This window comes from Podarcis erhardii (assembly GCF_964252035.2).
Source record: "Podarcis erhardii genome assembly, chromosome: 10".
Taxonomy (NCBI): Eukaryota; Metazoa; Chordata; class Lepidosauria; order Squamata; family Lacertidae; genus Podarcis; species Podarcis erhardii.
In genome coordinates this window covers 72,656,720-72,679,523 of record NC_138500.1, presented here as the reverse complement: position 1 = coordinate 72,679,523, position 22,804 = coordinate 72,656,720, and the positions used below count along the sequence as shown (strand labels likewise).

General features: G+C 40.9%; 1 long non-coding RNA gene across 1 annotated transcript in view; it reads left to right on the top strand.

Moving 5' to 3' along the window:
- Positions 1 to 16,611, top strand: part of LOC309351504 — a 35,078-nt gene extending 18,467 nt beyond the window's left edge. Inside the window, exons 2-3 of the long non-coding RNA XR_014160872.1 lie at positions 15,401 to 15,502; positions 16,269 to 16,611. This is a non-coding gene — a long non-coding RNA (uncharacterized lncRNA). The remainder of the gene's footprint in view (positions 1 to 15,400; positions 15,503 to 16,268) is intronic.
- The last annotated feature ends 6,193 nt before the right edge of the window (positions 16,612 to 22,804 follow it).

The following is a 22,804-nucleotide window of genomic DNA, read 5'->3' as shown; positions in this document are numbered from 1 at the left end:
CTGTAATAATCTTTGGGAAACAGAGGTGCATTTAAAATCAACGTGGTGAAATGCTGCATTTTCCATTTACAGCTATGATTGAGAAACTGAGTTGATTTGAACTGGGTCTCAGCAGCAATCAAGCAGATAGCTCTTGGTGTTCATTATTGCTAATCTAGATATGATTCAGTCAAGTGACCCATAGTCAGCTTAACTAACCCCCTGAAGCACCAAATGACTTGGGCTCCATCACTTTCCTGTGCGCAATGTGAAATATACACATTCATAATTGAATACAGTTTAGTGTATTTTTGTGCCAAACGATTAGGTCATGTTGACTGCTCTGCTGCTGGGTTATTAAGAAACCGCAGTTTAATGTGACCTGAGCAACTGGATAGTCCACCTAGAATATCACCTAACGACCAGACCGTTGAGCAGTGCCTAACGCTCCACACACTGTGTCATGTTAATTATTGTTTTCCTAATATAAAACTGACAGCAATGAAGAGTTATGTCAGCTCAGCGTACATAAGGAAAGTAGTCTGTCCCCATTCTGAGAATATATTGTTGGCAATACGTTAAACATAAAATAAATCAATAGGCTTTTCCTGCCTGGGGGGGGGGGGAATCTATAAAGTACTTCAGGGAGCAGATGTTTCACTGATAACATTCACAGTGCACTTGAATTTGTGGCCTTAATTAACTAAAGTTATACTGCAGACTCCATTCTGGTGATGACTGATTAAAAGCAGGATGGATGTTCTCTACCTTCTGACTTCCACCTTTGGATATTGTGCCATTTATGTTACAACTATGGCCGTGGTATTGTCTAAAAGACTTTGCTCAGTTCATTCAGCATAAGCAAGGTCCATCCTTCCAAAGGTATAGAACAGGGTTTCCCAAACTTGGGTCTCCAGCTGTTTTAGGACTACAAATCCAATCATCCTGAGCTAGCAGGACAGCTGGAGACCCAAGTTTGAGAAACCCTGGTACAGAACTCTGAAGAGAAGCTGAGCTCTTCCTGTGTGAGAGTAGATTCTCCATAGGTGCATAGGTGAGCGGGTAAAAAACCCAGAAAGGGGATAATGTAGTGTTGCATCTGAACCAGAGTTCAGGGTTTGTTTTTCCCTAACAAGCCAGAATTGCTAGTCAGTCTTAAACCAAGGTTTGTTATAGGCTTGTGAATCCTGACTTGTTTTCAGGAAGCAATTCCTGATCTCAGCTTTAGGACGGTGCCACTGGGTCTATCTGAGAGAGGCACACAAGAATCTAACTGTAGGACAGAGGGAGGACTGTTAAATAAAGCTCTATGGGGAAACCCCTCTGAAACCAAAAGCTATGCATTTGGGAGAGGATGCATGTTGCTTAGAAATTATTGTGGTGAACTGGTTTGTCAATAATGGTCAAGTCCTAGTTGGATGTGTTGGGAGAAGTTTATCTCTTGCAGCTGCAACCTTTTAGGCTCTATTGCCCAACCGTTTTGCCAGCTTAACTCACAGTTGAGGTTTCACGCCTAGTGCCAAGGACTCCTCAGATGGTGGTCCTGAGAGATCTCAACATCCATGACAAGGCTGTCTTCTCGGAAGTAGCAAAGGACTTCATGGCTATGAGAATCACGGAATAGCCCTCATATGGGTTGGGAGCCAGAGTCAGGTGTAGGTCAGCAATAAAAAAAACCCACTGGTGTCAGTGAAATTAACTCTTTATTCAAAGAAACCAAACCAGGGCAGGCATAGTGATCCCAGCAATTCTTCCCAGTAGAGGTCTTGCCCCAATGAGGCAGTTGCAAGGACTGAAGGTCCCCATCTTCCTTCATGTCATTTTCTTTTCTTTTCTTTCTTTTTTTTTTTTTGCATTTTAAAATTTTTTATTGATTTCATTATAAATACAATATATCCGAACTTCAAAACTTTTCATTCATTTTTGACTTCCTTCAGCAACGTTGACATTCCTTCGAATTTGAATCTTTAAATCACATTCCATCCTTACATATTGCCATACATACCTCCCTTTATATATTATTTCGATTTGAACAATATCTTTATTTTTAAGCACACTCTGCCGTACTATATGCATTTTTGTACACATTGCTTTGCTGCGGAACTAGACTGCGAAATTCAGATTTGACCAGAGGTTATTTGGTTTGTATATTGTTTCAGAAAGTGTGAATTTGATAGATTTGGCTTAAAATAAGTACTGAATTGAATTTCTTCTCCGGCCTCCTCAGAAGTAAGTTCCACTATGTTTAGGGAGGCTTATTCTGTGATATGTGTGGTCAGGGACTGCAGTCCTAGTTAACTAAATGTTTTGTGTGAAATTTAAGATAATGGAACCGGTTTATAGTGGCCTGATGTGCAGATGAAAATTTGTTGAGGGAAAAAGGTCTTGTGGAAACTTAATAATTAGCACTTGCTAACAGCTGCCTTTGTGGAAACCATATTTGTTGAATCACAGAGCAGCTGCTCTGAATAGAGTTAATTTAATAATTAAGACATATAAGTTGTGAACTTTTTCTTCAGTCATCTCCTACTAGTCCAGGAAGTTAAAGAGTGTTGTCTTTGGCTGTGAGGAGTGCAACGCAATATCGTTCTGGATCGCTCTGGGAAACAGATTAATTTTATTCCAAAGCATTTTGGGAAGGGGTGGGGGTTCTGGGTCTCTATTCTTCCTTCAGATTCTCTTACTCATTCTTAAGTTCACTGAAAAAGAGCATTTACCAGGGTTGCTAAAACAGTATGATTTCACACTTTCACACTTACATACCCTGCAACTGCCCCATTTTGACTGGGACATTCCAGATTGACAGAATCCATTCCAGGCTTCTGATTGGATCCCAGAATGTCCCAGACACTGCCAATAGAACAAAGACTCCCCCCTCCTTACCTCTGGTCAATGTGATGGTGTCCAGGCATGCTGCTCCATCTTCCACTTCCCCTCTCTATGGTTGCTCTGGAGGTCTGTGGGCAGGTGCTCAGTGGTGGCAGGTAGGCAAGGCAAATGGCAAATGGCAATAGCAGCTACAAGGGGGATAGTGGAGAACGTAATCTGGAGGGGGGGCGCAGCAAGCAAATATTGGAGCCAGAATGTGGAGGGAAGGAAGTGGGAAGGGTGACCGTCTTCCAGGGGTTAGTGCAGCTGGGAGGAGGGTGGGTGGCCAGAGCATTCACTAGAGAGGGGTGTGGGGGAGGCAAAGAGTGGAGGAATGGGGGAGGTAGACTGGGCTGGACTTGGCACAGGGGACTTGGCACGGGGGGGGGGGCAAGCAGTCCTGCAAAGGTGGGTGCAGAGGGGAAGGGAAAACATGGGCTGGGGGGTGATGGTCTGGATTGGGTAGGGTGTGGGTATTGGGGGGGGAGCCTTCTTGCCTTGCCCCACCCCCTGGCCCTGGGACTCCTCATAAATAAATAAATAAAGATTATTATTATTATTATTATTATTATTATTATTATTATTATTATTATTTTCTGAATTGATTTTAGAATGAATTGATTTTAGAATGTATTTTAATTAAGTGATTTTATGTAAACTGTGTTACTTTTATTGTTGTTAGCCGCTCTGAACCCGGCTCTGGCTGGGGAGGGCAGGATATAAATAAATTATTATTATTATTATTATTATTATTATTATTATTATTATTATTATTCTGTGCCTGGAGGAAGAACTGTGAGGGGAGGGACTTCATCAGGCAAGGTCTCCTTCCACCTGTCTTGTTCCATCCTCTAGTCTCTGCTTCTCAATTTGCATTGTATTATTTTATGTACTGTGACTTGCTGTTGTTTTATTGATTATAGTTTAGAAATTATTTATTGTAACTTGCGTGGATTTCTGTTTAACTTTTATATGTTGATATTATTATCATATACTATAATAATTGTTGGATGTTACTTTTTGATGTAGGTTGCTTATTTTAAAGTTTTATTATCACATTTTTGCATTGCATTAGATTGTTATAAGATGTACGTTTTTTGTTTCTTCAGCTTGTAAACCGCCTTGAGTATTGTAAGATACAAAGACGGTATACAAATAAAAAAATGATGATGATGATAATCTGCCACTTGAAGGTGAAATTTGATATGATGAAATTGGTGAGCAGTGGCATTTTATCCCAGGGCTATGGGAGGGCATGCACTTACTGAAGAAAGAAATGGTCTCAAGTTTTAAATTATTATGAATGTCCCTTCTATCCAGCAGTGTCTGGTGTCCATTGGGAAAGGGAGGGAGACCAACCGTAGATGGGGAGAGAGCCAGTAACAGACAGAGCCACTTCCGGGTTGGTTGCAAGTAATAAAGAAAGATGGATGGGACTGGATGAGGGCAGGTTGGTGGGTAGTGCCCTGTGAGCCCTACTGGTGCGGCTGCTACTGCTTAGATTCCTTCCTTCTGCATTCTCTGGTGACACTTTTGTCCTCTTACCTCTGTGGAGAACTTTGCAGACAAAACAATTATACATATCTATACAGAGGCAGTTTCAGTGAGTTTGGCTGTGCTTTCTCCTAGATAAGTGGGAATAGGACAGCTGCCTTTAACTCACACTACTCAAATGGTCAGCGCTTTAGATCCTTACACTAGGGACTCAGCTATGCAGCTGCAAATAAAACGTTTTAAGTGTGTTGTAAAATGTGACACTAGATGGCAACAGTGAGCTACGGTAAATTCAATAGATTTTGTTCAAAACATTATTTTAAAAAGCATTTTCTCAGCGTTTTTTTATATTTGTGTAGATTCCACCTAGGTTTCCACACCCTTCCACAAAGCGCACGCACTTTACAGTGGTACCTCAAGTTACAAATGCCTCAGGTTACAAACGCTTCAGGTTACAAACTCCACTAACCTGGAAGAGTTACCTCGAATTGAGAACTTTGCCCCAGGATGAGAACGGAAATTGTGTGCCGGCGGTGCAGTGGCAGCAAGAGGCCCCATTAGTGAAAGCACGCCTCTAGTTAAGAACAGTTTCAGGTTAAGAATGGAACTCCGGAACGAAGTAAGTTTGTAACCAGAGGTACCACTGTACTAGTAAACCTTCCATGGTGACTATGTCCAGGCCAGAAGGATGCGGCAGCTCCTACCATACTTTGGGCATGTCACCAAGAATTCCATGCCTGAATAACATAATTAGTAACACTTCCTGTTTTATTGAATCAGACCACTGAGCGTGCACAGTTCACATTGGGCTGCTTTTTTATTTTATTTTGCAGGAGGTGGAATTGCCATCTTAGGTGGTGGTGGTTTTTAAAAAAGAATAGTTCTTTGTACTTCTGAAAACCTCAGAGTTCATCCAAGCATGCATCCAAACAGAGTTTATCCCAGTGGCCTTGTTTTGGCTCCATTTCTGTTGATACCCTTCAGCTATTTGAGGATGTGGGTAGCCATTCTATCCCCAGGTCTTAAGATCTATGTTGATTTTTAAAAAGCATATCCTGTAAGGTACTACATGAACACTGCCCTCCTTCAAGGGCTGTGGCTTTTAAAAGGCCAAATACAATAAACGGAAATGTTTCAAACCTTGGGCCTTTTGGAATCATCACTGAAATTATGCCCGCATCATATTTCATGCTTAGCTTGACATTACATCAATTCCTTTTATGAGCGATGATACTGTCAAAGTAGTAGTATCTCTTGGAGTTTTATGAAGAAGAATCTCCATGGGATGGGGGTAGGCCAAAACTTTGAAAACGGTATAGGTGCAATATATTCAGAGCAAAAAGCTAAATTAATTGTGAATGGTGTAGTCATGGACGAAATTCCAATAGAAAAAGGGACACGACAGGGTTGCCCAATATCCCCTCTATTGTTTATATCGGTCCTGGAGGTGTTGTTGAATATGATTAGAAGGGACCAGCTGGTTGAAGGAATACACCTCGGAGCTAAACAATATAAGTTAAGAGCATTTGCAGATGATCTAGTTTTGACTTTACAACAGCCAGGAGCCAGCACAAAAAGAGTTTTAGAGTTAATTGAAATATTTGGTCAGGTGGCTGGTTTTAAATTAAACAAACAAAAGACAAAGGTACTGGAAAAAAATCTAACGATGGGGGAAAAAGATAGTTTTCAAAGAGAAACTGGCTTGGAGATAACAAAAAAGGTGAAATATCTAGGGGTGAATCTAACATCTAAAAATATGAATTTGTTTAAAGACAACTATGAGAAATGTTGGTTGGAAGTGAAGAAAGATTTTGACACATGGTCTAGATTGAGATTATCCTTGTTAGGCCGAATTGCTGTTATTAAGATGAATGTATTGCCGAGATTGTTGTTTTTGTTCCAGACACTACAAATTATAGATAAGATGGATTGTTTCAAGAAGTGGCAGAAAGATATATCAAAATTTGTCTGGCAGGGCAAAAAACCCAGAATAAAATTTAAGATTTTAACTGATGCAAAAGAAAGGGGGGGTTTTGCGCTGCCGGACTTAAGACTCTATTATGAAGCAGCAGCTTTCTGCTGGCTGAAGCAATGGCTACTTCTTGAAGACACAGATATTTTAGATTTGGAAGGGTATGATAACAATTTTGGCTGGCATGCATATTTATGGTATGACAAGGCAAAGATCTATAAAGGCTTTAAAAATCATATTGTCAGAAAAGCTTTATATAATGTTTGGAATCGATATAAGGATTTGTTGGAAAATAAAACACCCAGATGGTTGTCACCAATGGAAGCTAGAGCAGTTAAAAAACTTAATATGGATTCAAATTGGCCAAAATATAGTGAAATTATAGAGTATGATGGTGAAAAAGTCAAATTACAGAGCTTTGAGAAATTAAAATCCAAAGTTCGAGACTGGTTACATTATTATCAGATAAATGAGACTTTTAAGCAGGACAAGAAATTAGGATTTCAGAAAGAGAGGTCAAAATTGGAAACAGAACTGTTAGAGACCAATATTAAGAATTTGTCTAAAATGTATAGCTTGTTGCTGAAATGGAATACACAGGATGAAACAGTTAAATCAGCTATGATTAGGTGGGCACAAGATGTTGGTCATGATATTATGTTTGCTGACTGGGAGCAGTTATGGACCACAGGCCTTAAATTTACGGCATGTAGTGCCTTGAAAGAAAACATAATGAAAATGATCTATAGGTGGTACATGACTCCAGTCAAGCTTGCAAAGATATATCATTTGCCCAATAATAAATGCTGGAAATGTAATGAATGCGAAGGAACTTTCTATCATCTTTGGTGGACCTGCCCAAAGGTTAAAGCCTACTGGGAAATGATCTATAATGAAATTAAGAAAGTCCTTAAGTGGACATTTGCAAAGAAACCGGAGGCTTTTCTCTTGGGCATGGTCGGCCAATTGGTACCAAAGAAAGATAAAACCTTTTTTATGTACGCAACCACAGCAGCAAGAATTCTCCTGGCAAAGTATTGGAAGATGCAAGAATTACCTACTCTGGAAGAATGGCAGACGAAGGTGACTGAATTTATGGGACTGGCAGAGATGACCAGCAGAATCCGTGATCAAAGGAGAGAGACGGTGGAAGAAGACTGGAAAAAATTTAAACTATATCTTAAGAACTGTTGCAAAATTTCGGACTGATAAAATGTTAAGGGTCAAGAAATAAAGAACTATAGCTGTAAATAGTTAAGTTAAGAAAATTTTGAGGGAAACGAAATATTGAAAAGGAATGAAGGATTGCTAAAAATTTCTGAAACAGGGGTGCAGTGAAGGGGAGGCGTGGGGAAGTCATGTGTTGTTTATTTGTGTGTTTTTTGGTTTTATGAAAATTAATAAAAATTATTTTAAAAAAAAAATATATGAGCGATGATACTGTTGTGACATGATGGATGGCCTTCCTGCAGGGAAAATAGTTGCCATGCTGCATCCATCCCTACATTTACATTTTGGTAGATGTGTTCGACAAGGAACAAGATGCTGTGTATAGCAACCTGGTTTTCCTAGGCTTCCTAGAAAAACATCTTGTTGATGTTTTTCCACTGCAGTTAATTTAATCAAGGCTCATAAATCCTTAGTGCCATATATATATAGAATAAATATAAAAAGAAGAATATATATATATATATATATATATATATATATATATATATATATATATTCTACTTTCCCACTTGCTCCTCACATTTCAGACAGGCCAGCTATTTGAAAAATAGCTGCACTATGAATCGAGAATCCAAGACAGACTCATGTCACAGCAGCAGTGCAAGTGGCTGACATATGAGCTGTCGCCCTTTATCTTAGGTGGCGAAGCTCTTTTTGACATGCATTTGACATTCCTTTACTCGGGTACAAATCCCTATAGCAGGAGGAATGAATTGCACTTATGCTAATGAATCATGTGATTTTAGCGGTGAAGAAGTACTATAATCAAAATCAGTGAGAGGCTTGTTCATCTGCTTATGTAGTTTCTTATGTAGCAAATTATAATCAAAGACTAGTATCAGATTTTCCTGTTTACATGTTCTGGATATTTCCCTGCCCCCATGTCTTCCTTCCCTCCCTGCTTATCTGTTACTGTTGCAGCACCCTATTCCCACCCACCCCCCAATATAAAATTCTTTTGTCTTTCTTATATGTCAATCTCAGCCCATCAGGGATGGAACGATGTCACATTTCTGTGTACCAAATCAGGCAATATAAGGATGTCAATGAGGACAATTTAAGCCCATTGAAAAAGCAAGAAAGAGAGAAATAAATCCATGGTTAAACTTTTCACTTGCATTACTGAACATTATCAAAACGCGGGCCACTTCCAAAAATCCCAAAGAATACAGTGGTAACTCGGGTTAAGTACTTAATTCGTTCTGGAGGTCCGTTCTTAACCTGAAACTGTTCTTAACCTGAAGCACCACTTTAGCTAATGGGGCCTCCTGCTGCTGCCACGCCACCGGAGCACGATTTCTGTTCTCATCCTGAAGCAAAGTTCTTAACCTGAAGCACTATTTCTGGGTTAGCGGAGTCTGTAACCTGAAGCATATGTAACCTGAGGTACCACTGTACTCAGTGTTTTTGCTTAATTTTAGCAGACTATTTATAGAACCTTGGCTATCACCTTCTCTGCACACAAAATCCGTGTATTCCCATATTTCAAACTTCGTTTTCAGTAAGACACCATTATAGCAAGACTTCTCTTGAAGTAATTTTTAAAATAATTGGGCATTCAGTGGATTGGCCAGCTGGGTGAAGCAATACAAACAACAATCCTGTTCAGGACAATAAGGATTATGTGAAGGAAATGGTCAATGATGGCTTTATCAATATGGAATTATGACATAGCCAAACACAGTTCCTTGCAGTCTGGAGACGCATAGGAATCTGTCTTAGGTCTCCACTCAGACTGGCATGGCATGTTGCCACATAATGCATTTACAGTATTTATTACTTGCTTACTTTATATACCACTTGATTGTATAAATAACTTCAAAACAGTTAATGAAAAGAATAAAACAAGGAAATTAGCAGTAAAAAAACAATTTAAAACATTCAAAAAATAATTAAGATCAACAGTAGGCTAAAACCCAGATTAAAACACATGTCAAAATTCTACATATCTTCGTAGGCTTGCCTAAACAAAAATATTTTTAGCAGGTGTCAAAAAACATACAGTGAAGGAACCGGCCTTATTTCAGTTCCAAAGTGTTGGTGCTAAGATCAGTTTCTTACCAATGTAGAACAAGTTTCATGTGGCAGCTACAAGACTGCCAGTTGCACAGACTCAAGCAGTTGAATGGGCATATATGGTTTAAGGAGGTCTTGCAGGTAAACTGGTCCCAAGCTGGTCCCATATGGACACTAAAATATAGCACCCTTCTGTGGGCCTTCAGTTGAGTTTTTGGCTCCATGGCCAATGGTCAGGGAGGATGGGAATTGTAGCCCAACAACATGAGGAGGTCTTTAGGATCCCAACCCCAGATTTCAGCTGATATCCAATAAAGGCATACTCTGGAAAAGCACATTCCAGTTCATAGATTCCAATTGTCTACTCTACGTATGCCTAACACTGAATATCTCCCACAGAGTTTATGATGCTTCTGGATGAAGTATATAATACACAAATAAAAAATATGGACAAAATTCTGAATCTGGATGGATAAACATAGCTTTAATAGTACCAATAAAGTGAGAACCCATTAGCAAATCCACGATGGCCTGTTTCTTATCTTACTGTGTTAATTATAGCATTTCAGGTTTTATTGTTAAACTATTAATGCTGATATTTTTGGCTCTTTTGTTACATGCCAGAGCTACTTACCACATTCTGGGCAATACTGACGTGCTCTCTCAGTGAAAGGTTTCATTTTTAGTTTAGCTGTCTTCTTTTATGGATGTGCTGCTATGTTTCAGCTGGGTTTTCTAACCACGCTAATTGCAACCAATCTCGGCACATTAATACCTGTCCCTATTGTATATACCATGTATAGCTCTTGTCAGCTGCTTTAATTGCTAATTTGCACACATATTCCCTGAAAGACCCCACAGGTAGGGGAAATGAGAGCCTACCAAAAGTCTGGCAGATTTTACTGATCTTTTGAAGCCATATAAAGATTCCATTCACAGTTCCTTGATAATATGATTTAAAATGTATTGGCAATAAAACAGGTTAGCTTAATTCATTGAAGCAGAGGGGATTAAAAGAGTACATTTCTGGCCCCTGCACTTCAAGGAAAGGTTCCCCTGACGTAATTATATTTTCTGGGAGTACCGTGGTGTTATATTTCTCGTCCCCTTTACTTTCCCCATCAGAAACTTTCCTTGCCTTTATTTATACCAAGCTTTTAAAGTACAATTTATTTATTTATTTTAGTACAAACTGAATTATCTACTGTGCCCTAGACTTCTATATTGACAAGCTTTTGGGGCCTGTGGGCATGTTTGGAATTTTCAGAAAATGCTCTGGGGGCCAGTCACAAAATGTCTGCCACGGGGGTCACAACTAAAGCAGAAGAAAAAGAAAGGACTGCAAAATGGAGCAGGTTTTCCCTGTTAAGTATAATTTTTTAATTCACACTGAAGGTTGTTTTCTGCTGCTCCAGAGAAGCGGACACGGAGCAATGGCTCCAAACTACAAGAAAGAAGATTCCACCTAAACATTAGGAAGAACTTCCTGACAGTAAGAGCTGTTCGACAGTGGAATTTGCTGCCAAGGAGTGTGGTGGAGTCTCCTTCTTTGGAGGTCTTTAAGCAGAGGCTTGACAACCATATGTCAGGAGTGCTCTGATGGTGTTTCCTGCTTGGCAGGGGGTTGGACTCGATGGCCCTTGTGGTCTCTTCCAACTCTATGATTCCATGATTCTATGAAATGAAAAATGCCTCTACGGGTTGAACACTGGAATAGTCCAGTGGAGTATAGTAAGCTAGAAGCAGCTCTCTCACTGAGTTAATGATTAATGTTCTCTGCTCTTTACACATGAGTGTTTAACCTTTGACCATGTGATTAAGGTATTCAATCGCAAATCTCCATCTTGAAGGGAGTTGCCTCCTTAGTCTTTCTCTGGATGGAGGCTCATCTGCAAGACTTTGGAAAACATTGGTATTATAAGTGTCTTTAAAAGAAGAATAAGTTAGGACAAACAGGACCGGGAACAAAAGGTTGAAGTGTGAAGTGCTACAGTTCAGGATTCCGGTCACTCCATTCCTTTTCTACTTTCCTCAGGTTTTCTGTTGCCCGCTCCCTTGCATTCCATGCTCCCTGAGCATGCTTGTTCCACTTTGGGCTGTGTTTGTCTTCTCTCTAAGTTTTTATTTATTGTAATTCCATAAATCAGGGTTTCCCTACCACCCAAGCCTGACCTCTTTCTAGAAAAAGAGGTGCCGGAACTCACAGTGAACACCCCACTTGTTCTCTTGTAATGGCAATGGTGCCTACCTGAAAGGGGCCGGAACTGAGTTCTGGTGAGTTCTGGCTGAAAAAAAGCCCTGCTCTTGTGCATGGGTGGAGTCATTTTGCCTACATAAGGACCAGCATATGGAGAATTGGGTCCACTATTAGTCTATAATGATGGGATAGGTATGATCAGAGTGAAACAGGTTACTATGGATTTCTCCTTACCATTACCTGTGTGCCAGAGATCAGCAGCACAGACTGAAGACAATACAAAACTCTATACATTTGTTAAACTTTGTGATATTTACCTTATAGTTTGATTCCGTGGTTTCCTTTTATCATTAAATGTGCTCACTTATGTCCGCCATATTAACAGATCCACACCTATTTACTTTTCTGATCTTGGCCCTGTTTATTTCATACACAACTTCATAATTATTTTATTTTTTTCAACTTCTTATATTTAAGCTATATAGAGTTTCTGTTCTTTAAAAAAAACTTTTTTGTGCAAAAATAATGAAAACAATTAAAGTTAGAAGTTTCTACCTCAGGTTTAGCATCTTGCTAAATGTATGCAGCTCTGTGACATGTTTTGCCTTGGCTACCTCGATTACAATTGCCTCTTTATTCTCTGAGTTTGGATGGAGCCCTCCAAGTTGGCTGGCTCTGGCAGCTTGAATTAGGGGAGCAAGCTTGCAACCATATTGGGCTTTCTTCCTTTTTTCAAAAGCCATTCCCCAGGGAGTTTTCTGCTTTACTTGAGGAAGCAATCAGTACAGCGAGCCCAGTGAGCAAAGAGAGCTGTGAAAAGCCTTGTGATTATATTTTACTAAATTTAGGGGACCCATGAGAAATTCTGATCTTGATGGAAGAACTAGGGTTTTGTTGAGGTTGCAGAGGAGGGTTCAGCAAAGGCAAATCTAATTTACCAGGCCCAATTCCAAATCTTAAGCTATGAATGCTGATATTTTGGATGTCTACTTACCAAAGAGTGGCTTCGAAATTCGTCCGTGCCTTTGCTAAAATCCAAACCCAAAGAAACATAATCTATTGTAGGAGACAGAAACTATCCTGTCATCACTGTTGCTAAATGGAAAATTTATGCCAATGTGATTTCTACTACAGATGGGTAAATATGTCAGCTTTGGTTTTTCGCATCTGCTCACAACACATTTTGGCAAAGCAATTTCCCATAATAAATAGCCCTTTTACATGTTACTTTCACTATACACTAGTGTATAGTGTATACAGCGGGTGGCGCTGTGATCTAAACCACTGAGCCTAGGGCTTGCCGATCAGAAGGTCAGTGGTTTGAATCCCCGCGATGGGGTGAGCTCCCGTTGTTCTGTCCCAGCTCCTGCCAACCTAGCTGTTCGAAAGCACGTCTCAAAGTGCAAGTAGATAAATAGGTACTGCTCCAGTGGGAAGGTAAACAGCATTTCTGTGCACTGCTCTGGTTTCGCCAGAAGCGGCTTAGTCATGCTGGTCACATGACCTGGAAAAACTGTCTGCGGACAAACGTCGGCTCCCTCGGCCAGTAAAGCGAGATGAGCACCATGAGCCCAGAGTCGTTCACGACTGGACTTAACTGTCAGGGGTCCTTTACCTTCATACATTCTTAGGCATCCTTTCCATTGCAAAGTTCAGCAAAGTGTGAATTTCAATGGCTAGCTGTGTTTTTGTTCATGTACTGAAGTGTGAATTGGGCGGGTTTGCCTTTAAGTGGAATTTCTCCTCCATCCTACAAAAGGAGTCTGAGTTTCATGGAAATCCCTCCAGGTCATAAAAAGTCAATTAACATTGATAGAATGATTGAATCCAACAGCTGAATGACAAATACTTAAGAAAAGTATAGTTGGTTGATTTGAAACTACATCTTCAGGCCATGCTGCAGGTGAACATAGGCAATTGTTTTTGAAGTGGTAACTTACCACTTACTAAGCTGACTGAACTGTATTGTCATGCCAAGTGCTGGTGGTAGGATTGCCACTCCCTTGGTTCCTCAGGTTTTTGATCGCATGTAAATTGTTAAAGAGTATTTAAACTTGATTGGAATCATGAGATATGGACATCAAAGGAAGTCCTGAATAAGGCAACAGAATGCAGAGAATGGGTGGAGGGGGGAATCAAACCTGAATGAAAGAGAACCAATTCACCCCATTCAAGGTATATGAGTTGCATCAACTCAAGGGTATGTTTGCATGCTTGACGGATGCGAAACTCAATGCCAGTGCCACTGTGCAACTATTGTCTCCAAATGTCTGTAGGGTCGTTTGCTTCAATACCATGGAAATTAAATACTCCGGAGAAGTCAGATAGGAGGGCAGGGGAAGAGAGGCTCCCTCAGATTTCCTTCCAAGGAGACAATTAGCCTTTCCCAAGTCACTCACCGTTTTGTTTTGTTGACGAAGTATGAGAAGCCTTTATAGACATTCTGAATGATTACAGGGAAGGCATGGGGAGGGGAGGAGGAGGAGGAGACCATGGCAGCTGGCCAAGATGCATTCATTAAATTGGAACGAGCCCTCCAGACCCATTCATCTGTGCACAGTCCCTCAGAACAGGGATAGGGAAGCTGTGGTTCTCTGCAGATGATGCTGGACCGAAGCTTCCTTCATGGCCGTCCATGAGTCCTGCTGGCTGGGGCTGATGGCTGCCCAACAGCATCTGGGGGTGAGCTCTCCATCCTTGACTTAGAACGCTTGAAAAGAGCTGGAGTTCAGCTGAAATTATTTATGTAGTTTCAGTTTCCTTCTCATTGAAAAACCCATTTGTCTAAAATTTTAGTTGCTGGTTTTCAGACAAGCCCAGCACACAATTATGCGGCTTAGAGAGAGCTGTGCAGGTAGGTCCAAGGGAGCATTTTAAAAGGTACCAGAGGCTATAAAGTCCCACAGGACCACAAAACCCCCAGAGAACACACACGGGTTGTGCAAAAATATAATAATAATAATAATAATAATAATAATAATAATAATAATAATAATAAATAATAATAATAATAATAATAATAATAATAATAATAATAATAATAATATATAAAAAACTAAATTTTATTTATATCCCGCCCTCCCCAGCCGAAGCCCGGTTCAGGGCGGCTAACAACAATAAAACAGTACAACAGTACAACACAACACTCTAAAATCATTCATTATGAAATTAATTCAAATCCAACCAATTGCAACCATTGGGCCAGAGCTCCGCGAAGATTGCCAAAGGAGGGAGTCAGGCTGTGCCCTGGCCAAAGGCCTGGTGGGACAACTCTGTCTTGCAGGCCCTGCAGAAAGATGTCAAGTCCCGCTAGGTTTCTTCATTTCCTGTTAATCCCCCCTATGTAATTGTTGGGATAACTGGTGCATAAGCCAGGGCTGTAACCAGTCCTAGTCCTATATATGGAGAAAGCCTGGCATGCAAAGGCTGTGATCAGGACCATGCTCAAGATGAAAGTTCAAATAACACAGGATAGCCTATGAGCTACCTATTGGCTTGCTCTTCCTTTCTCAAATATTTACATCTTTGTAGATTGCATGAAAATGATCATCCTACCCTCCCGTTAATCACCTTTGAAAGCAAAGTTTCAGAGTATCTGCTTACCATATCCAGTTGATTATAAGATAAACTGTTTTGTTTTTCAGGTTTTGTCCCTAATGAATGTTTATGGCCAGCCCAATGTTCAAAGCAGAGGTACTTCCTGAAGCCATTTACAGGAAATGACACTGCAGTCAGCACAACTACTTGTAAGGATGCCGTTTCATATTTGGATGCCTGTGTTCCTCATACCAGGCAGATGGGCAGACTGATCCTATGCATGTTCATCTGTTTGGGGTGCAAATTATTCACAAGATGCAAGCCCTCAGTTGTAATTTGGCTTAAATCTGTTCAAAGTCGATGGGCATCAGGCAGCCTGGGAATAAGATTTCAGCCATTGTTATTAATCTGTGCAGAATAACAGCTGGATGCAGTCAATATGTAATGACAGAACAGCTATTAATACAAGTTTATCTTTTCGCAAGGTTCAAAGAGATGGGTGTGTCCCCCCAAGTCCAACAGGAAATAAATCTCCTTAAATCATTATTAATTTGGAGGGAAATCCAAGACTAATATGACTGTAAATTATTGGCCAGGATTCTTGGTCCTGTCACAGCAGAGGCCTAGAAGCATGCAGTCTCTGAATGCCCTCTTTGGCATTCTCCTTTTCCTCCTTTTCCTAGCTCACCAAGGTGAGGGGTGGAGGGCTCCCAGGAGCCTCTGAGCTGGGGCATTAGGCTTCCGAGCGTATATACTGCTATGAACATACACAGAGTCTAGGATGGCCGTATGCCCTACTTGACGTAGGCTGCTAGAAAATATTCTCCTTTTTGAAGGGCTGCCCAGTCAAAGTCTGGTTTAAGATAAACAAAGATAAGAAGGAAGAACAGGGACAATGAAGTTGCTCTTCAGCTGTTAGTGGGCTGATTGCGCCCAATCTCCTGCACTGTTTAAATGTGCATTCTATTTCTATAGCTGAAAGAGAGAGTCTTCTGCCTGAAGTGTCTCCACCCCCATTGTTCAGGCCGGATACTGAGATCCAGCTCTGAGGGCCTTCTGGCGTTTCCCTCACTGTGAAAAGTGAAGTTACTCTTCTTGGCAGTGGTGCACTCCCTGTGGAACGTCCTCCCATCAAATGTCAAGGAGATAAAAAAACTATACAACTTTTAGAAGACATCTGAAGGCAGCCTGTATTGGGAGGTTTCTAATGTTTGCTTTTTTATGTTTTTGTATGTGCTGGAATTCACTCAGAGTGGCTGGGGCAACCCTGCCTGATGGGTGGGGTTAAATAATAAAATTATTATCATTATCATTAAAATGATAGTCATTATTTCTAAATTTTCATCTCTACATATAACTTAGCACATGCTAATTTTATGCAAACCAGCACCCCCTTTCTGTTGATGCACTTCCTCTTCTATGTTACCATAAGGTCCAGTCGCAGACAACTCTGGGGTTGCGGCGCTCATCTCGCTCTATAGGCCGAGGGAGCTGGCATACAGCTTCCGGGTCATGTGGCCAGCAGGACTAAGCCACTTCTGGCGAACCAGAGCAGCGCACGGAAATGCCATTTACCTTCCCACCGGAGCGGTACCTATTTATCTACTTGCACTTGACGTGCTTTCGAACTGCTAGGTGGGCAGGAGCAGGGACCGAACAACAGGAGCTCAGCCCGTTGCGGGGATTCGAACCGCCAACCTTCTGATCGTCAAGCCCTAGGCTCTGTGGTTTAGACCACAGCGCTACCTGTGTCCCTCTGTGTTACATAAGCAGCCCCTATAGGAAGGGTACCGAGAACTATGGGGATTTTCTTTCTTGTGGTCCTCAGTCTCCTTGGACGTGGCCACATATAAGAGGTGTTTGCAGACTGCATTCATTGAGTGTACAATCTGTGTACCTGTGTGTACAGTAGTTGAACTGTACAAATCAACAAGTGTATACTCTTTTCACATATACTATTATTATTACTATTACCATTACTATTTATACCACACCTTTTGCCCTTACAGATGAAATAAGTACGGCTAAAAAAATAGAAAAAGAATAATTAAGCATAAATAGAATTAAATCTCTCAAATCTATTAAAAATATACAAACAATCACAACTTATTATTGTATATTTATTTATATATATTATATAGACACGCTATTTGACACCATGGACTCCTTTTGGGAAGAAGAGCAAGATATAAAAGCAATGAACAAATGAACAAGTCACATACAGATGTTTATGTATGAGAGACAGCTTGTACCTGTGTTCAGTGTCAGGGGTCAACAAGCCTATAACCAAACTCTGCTTTAGGCAAAAATGTTAATGGCAATTCTGCTATGAATTCTCTACTTCATGTCTTCACAGGCAATACTCCTCTAACCAAGGCATGCAGATCTAATAATTCAGATCAGACAGTGATACCCATTCCGTCTGGAGTTGTGTGTATGCTTAAAAGCAAAGGGCTGGTTATGCACTGCAGCCATATCTGAAACTTTAAACTTCCACAATACAATTTTATTCCCCACAACTGCACAGCATATTTCCCCCATAAAATATACATAGATACCTATTAATGTGTAGTCCCTGCTAACCTCTGCTTTAAGTGTGCGTGGGGGGGGGGGTTTCTATTATTCCTGTTTGTAGACAAAATGGGGAACAGATCACAGCTAGCTAGAACAGGAAATTAAAAAGTAGGTGTGATCTCTGATTTAACAGATCTCTTTTAGCTCTCACCCCATACCACTGGTTTTCTTACATTTACACACCTATTTTGTTTGCTCTGTTTAATCATTTCATCTAATGTCTCATTCTCCAGAATATCAAAGCTCTAAAAATGTGTTGCTGGGAAAATGTTGCCTCACGTCAATTCATCTTAACTATTGCCCTCGTGTTCTTGGGCAAAAGTTGATTCATTTCCCAACTTTCACTTTAGTTTCCTTTAAATATTTTATTGCCCTATTTTTATGGCTCTGGGAATAGCAAAGTGCTGTGTTAGGCTAGGATTACGTATATAGGGTGATGGCCAACATTAGTGATACTTGAGAGTAGCTCAATTTATTTCAATGGGTCTACTCTGAGATTGACTAATGTAGTCCCTGTTTGTTTCACCACTCTGAAAAAATTGGTGTTATCCGCAAACATGGCCATCTTGCTGTATTTTTGCATATTGCACCAAAAACTATAAATGGATGAAATTTTCTGAAAATATAGATGTCACACACTCCCATCTCCTTTATATTGATGAGAAGCAATGCCTTTTCTACATTTTTCACTAAAATACAAACAATTCTCACTTATGAACAACACAATTAAAAGAGATTAAGTTTAGTTTGTGGCAATAATTTTTTAGTGGTACATTTGCATTTTTTACTACTGATCCAGTCATTAAACAGAAATGCATAAAATATGCTTTGCTTTAATTAACAAGCTGGCCTCTTTAGAAACAAGTGGTTTTCACAGTTAGACAGCATTATTTAGGATAATTTAAAATTACTTATTGGTTCATTAACATTTGTAAGAAAGAAGAAAATGGTTTTCCCATCCTCTGATATATTGAACAATGTTAATATTGTTTTCAAAACATAGAATGGGTGAACTTTTCTGTTGCCCTAATACTGACAGCTTCTGCATGTGTAGCTGGCTTTGGACCAGGTTGCCTGGAGCATTGCTTTCTTCCTATATACCAGCCAGATAACTGTGATCAACTGGAGAAGCCTTCCTGCCTGGCCCATAGGGATGGATGAATATGCCAATTTTAGTCTCTCTCAGTTTCCCAGTCTCCAGATTCCCATAGCTGCTGGTTTGCATCACTCTGCTGGCACAGATCACCCAAATGTATCAGCAGAAGGCTCACTAGTGGTCTCCCCACCACCAGCAGAGCCTGGCAAAGTCCCCCAAACAGGGCGTTCTGGGGTCAGGGCAAGGCTAAACCAGACCTCTGGGCCTGATCTAGACCTGATCCATTAAGCCTGCACTGGACTTGATTGCTGAGCTAGCCTGAAGCTGCCACAGAGTCAGACCCAATCTGTCTGCCCAACTGGGTTATGATTGCTCTGAAAATCAGGAAGGGATTAGCGGCTATGTCTTTGTAACAGTTGCAGTTGTGGGGAAAATCTTACCTGAAGACTACCTCGCACCCAGATCTGTCCCTGTTTCCACGTGGCTATTAAAGGCACAGGAACATCTTTAGTTATTGGCATAGAAAATTCTTATTAGTAGTAAGCATTCTTAACGTCTTTCGGATTCCCATGGATCATGAGTTTGTTAAGAAGACTAGAATGTTAAAAAGTGGTGTCTGCTTATTTAAATAGGTTTCTGCAACCTCAGTATTAAATAATTACACCCTTTAAAAATAATATTAAAAGGAGAATATTAAATCACAGAGCCATCAAGAGGATGAATTATTTTGCCTGTGAAGTTTAGTTGTTGCTGCTGGAATCCTCCTAGGAGAGGTGTAGCATATGCCAGTAATTAATTAAGGCTTGTTCCATGGCTTGTTCACACAATACCTAAAAAAATTGGGAAGTTAAGTGTACATCCATTCCTTGCCCCAAATAATTCAGGCTCACACCATGTTTCAAATCTCAAAAAAGGCCTATAAATTCCAAATGTCCTTTGTCAGAGTTTTAAGACAGATTGCCTTCAGCATGTCTTCTCAACTCCCAACATTTGTGGGCAATCAAGGGCAATACTCATCGTAAGGAGCAATAAAAAGTGATCCCTCATTCAACAACTGATGTAGCATGAAAGTTAAAATGCAATCCAGATTCAGAAAAGATGTTTGCCCCGAAAAATGCTCAAGAATTCCTTAATGATGAGAATGCCCCGAAGGTTGCTTTAAGTGGTTTTGCCTTTGATGTAATGTTGGGGCATGAATGTTTCATCTTCTTTTGCATTATGGATAGAAAACTCGGCCATAAATAGGTCTGTATTATATTTAAGTCAGAGGGGTACAGTACTTTTCTAGGTCCCAGATTGTGTTCCAACAATCCCTACCTATGCTATTTCTATGCAACATTTAGAAATTTCCTTTTCACCCCCCCCCTCCTTTGCAAACCATCCATACTGAAAAGCATAGAGAATGCAAAGAGGTGGAATAGGGGCAGGAGGAGAGTGGCAGTCTGTAGGGACAAAAGGAAGGACACAGGTATATTACTCGACTGAGAAGAATACCTTTCAGGGCCAAGTCAGACTAAATTGGGGGCTGCATTTGCTTATTCACCTTTGCCCATTTGGGTATATCAGGGCAAATCCAACTGGTGCTCTCCAGACATTGGGACCACGGCTCCCATCATCCCTGGCCATGCTGGCCAGGGATGATGGGAGGTAACATGCTGGTGAAGGCTGGTCATTGTCACCATGCAGAAAGTTGGGGATGGTCCATCATGTGTGTTGTAGTTCTAGATGAGGGACGGGGAACCTTGGATTCTTAATTTGCTGTTGGACTGCAACTGCCCTAATCCTGGGTCATTGGCCATGCTGGCAGAGGCTGATGGGAACCCAGAAACACCTGGAAAGTACCACATTGACTGGTTCCTGAAGGTGTGGGAGAAGTAGAATTCCTCTCCACCCACCAATGGACCCATTTCAACATAAAGATTAGACCCCAACCCCACACTATATGCATTAATATTACAGACATGTTAATGGCAGTCTTCATTACATTTCATTTTGGCCCTAAATAGCATGAGAAACTAGAAATTAGGGGCTCTGCCTCTTCCAGATTCTGAGTGGAAGGACTATATCACAAGGTTGCAGTAGAAATCTCAGCTTCTGTGCACTACAAAACAGTGGGGAGCAAAATACAGTTCAAATAGTATCAATACTTTGCTGGATGGGGACTATGCACTGTAAGTGTCATGGTGCTGGTCACTTGCGTCTTCTGATCTGCTTGGTCCTGGGTTGAATCAAACTGTACAGGGAGTTAAGGCACTGCCTGGAGTGTCCAAACAGGCTTTGCAATGGGATGCCTAGGTGCTTTTATAATAGTCCCACTGTGCTCTCTGCTGCACTTCCATGCCTCCCTTGTGATTTTGCCATTTCCATCTCAGAGGATCCTGTTTCTCCCATTGCTGCAGCCTTGGATCCAAAAAGAAACCAAACAGGGCTCTCTGTCCCTCTGCTCTGTTACAGACTGACCCCTTTTCTCTGCTAACAATCTCTCAGTGGAAGGAAAGACTCACTCCCATCTGCCATCCAGCACAGAGTATCTGCTTTGTTAATTGCCCATCACCTTCCTTTTGCTTTCCATGATGGCTCTTCTCCCAGGCAATTTCCTGAGCACAAAAAACTGGCTTGGCCTTTATTTTGACATTGCTAAATCCAGCATATGGCAGCCCATCTTAATACTCTGTGCATTGATTAAACTCCAACACCCATGACACTGAGGAATTTAGGGGAGGATCTGTTATCCAGGAATTTAGAGGAGTCAAGGAGCTCACAAACCCATAACAATGTAGTTCTAAGGATGTGGGGCTGTGCCACTGACACCACCCCTGAGTTTGCAAGGCTTTCCAGTCCTCAATGTCCATGCCTTGAGCATGGATGTGCTCAGCAGAGAAGCTATTTGCAAAGACCTCCAGGGAACCAGGAATCCTGCTTGAAAGGATTGCAGCTCCCAGAGAATCCTACATGCACATGTGCACCCTCTACACCCACCCACTCAAGGGTGGTCCACGGAAGCTACACCACACTGTGCCCCCCTTTAATTGTGTGCTTTCGCACAAGTAATGCATGAAGGGGGTTGATTCTTGCTTGGCTTCTCATTCTGAGTTACTCACTGATCAGATACAAAAGGGACTGTGTGGCTCTTGATCTGCCCATGCCTTTTTACCTACTGACAAGCTTGACAACCCAACAGTTTCACTGACTGACTGTTTTCTGTCTGCTTGCCAGGCCTGACAAACCCAGCAGGAGAACCATCTATTTTTATGTCATCATTTCATCTGTTGGAGCCTCTAACTGTTGATTTCATAACCTGGGAAGGTCTGCAATAACAACTGCCTTAAAGGAATAATACCTCTTAGAATCTCTTTCTCATTGATATCTAGTTGTTTGTAGGGTTTTCATACTCTTTTATCTACACTCTTTGCTTCTCATTTCAGGATCCCCTTAACATTTGAACTTGACATAAATTACTTGACAGGCTACTTCCATATATCAGAGGAACCAAAAAGGATGAAAATGCCAAACAGTAATGGGCAAGGCAGTTAAAACCACTTCCCTACATACTATGTCTCAGGATCGGAAGTAACGTTAAAGTTTTATGTCACCATTTTAAATTTTAATCTATCACCAGTGCATCTAGACACATGTTGACATTTTAATGTCTCAGATGACATAGGCGTTTTGTCAAAGTATGGTACCCATTAGCAAAGTATGTTGTGCAGCAATGCAGAGAGAGCATCACTGTTTCAGCACAAGAAGGTACAATTCTCCATGCCCTAAAGGTGGCCAAGAGATTGATATTGAGAAACTGGAACAGCAGTGGCGCCACTTCTCCCGCATAGCTAGGATCTGA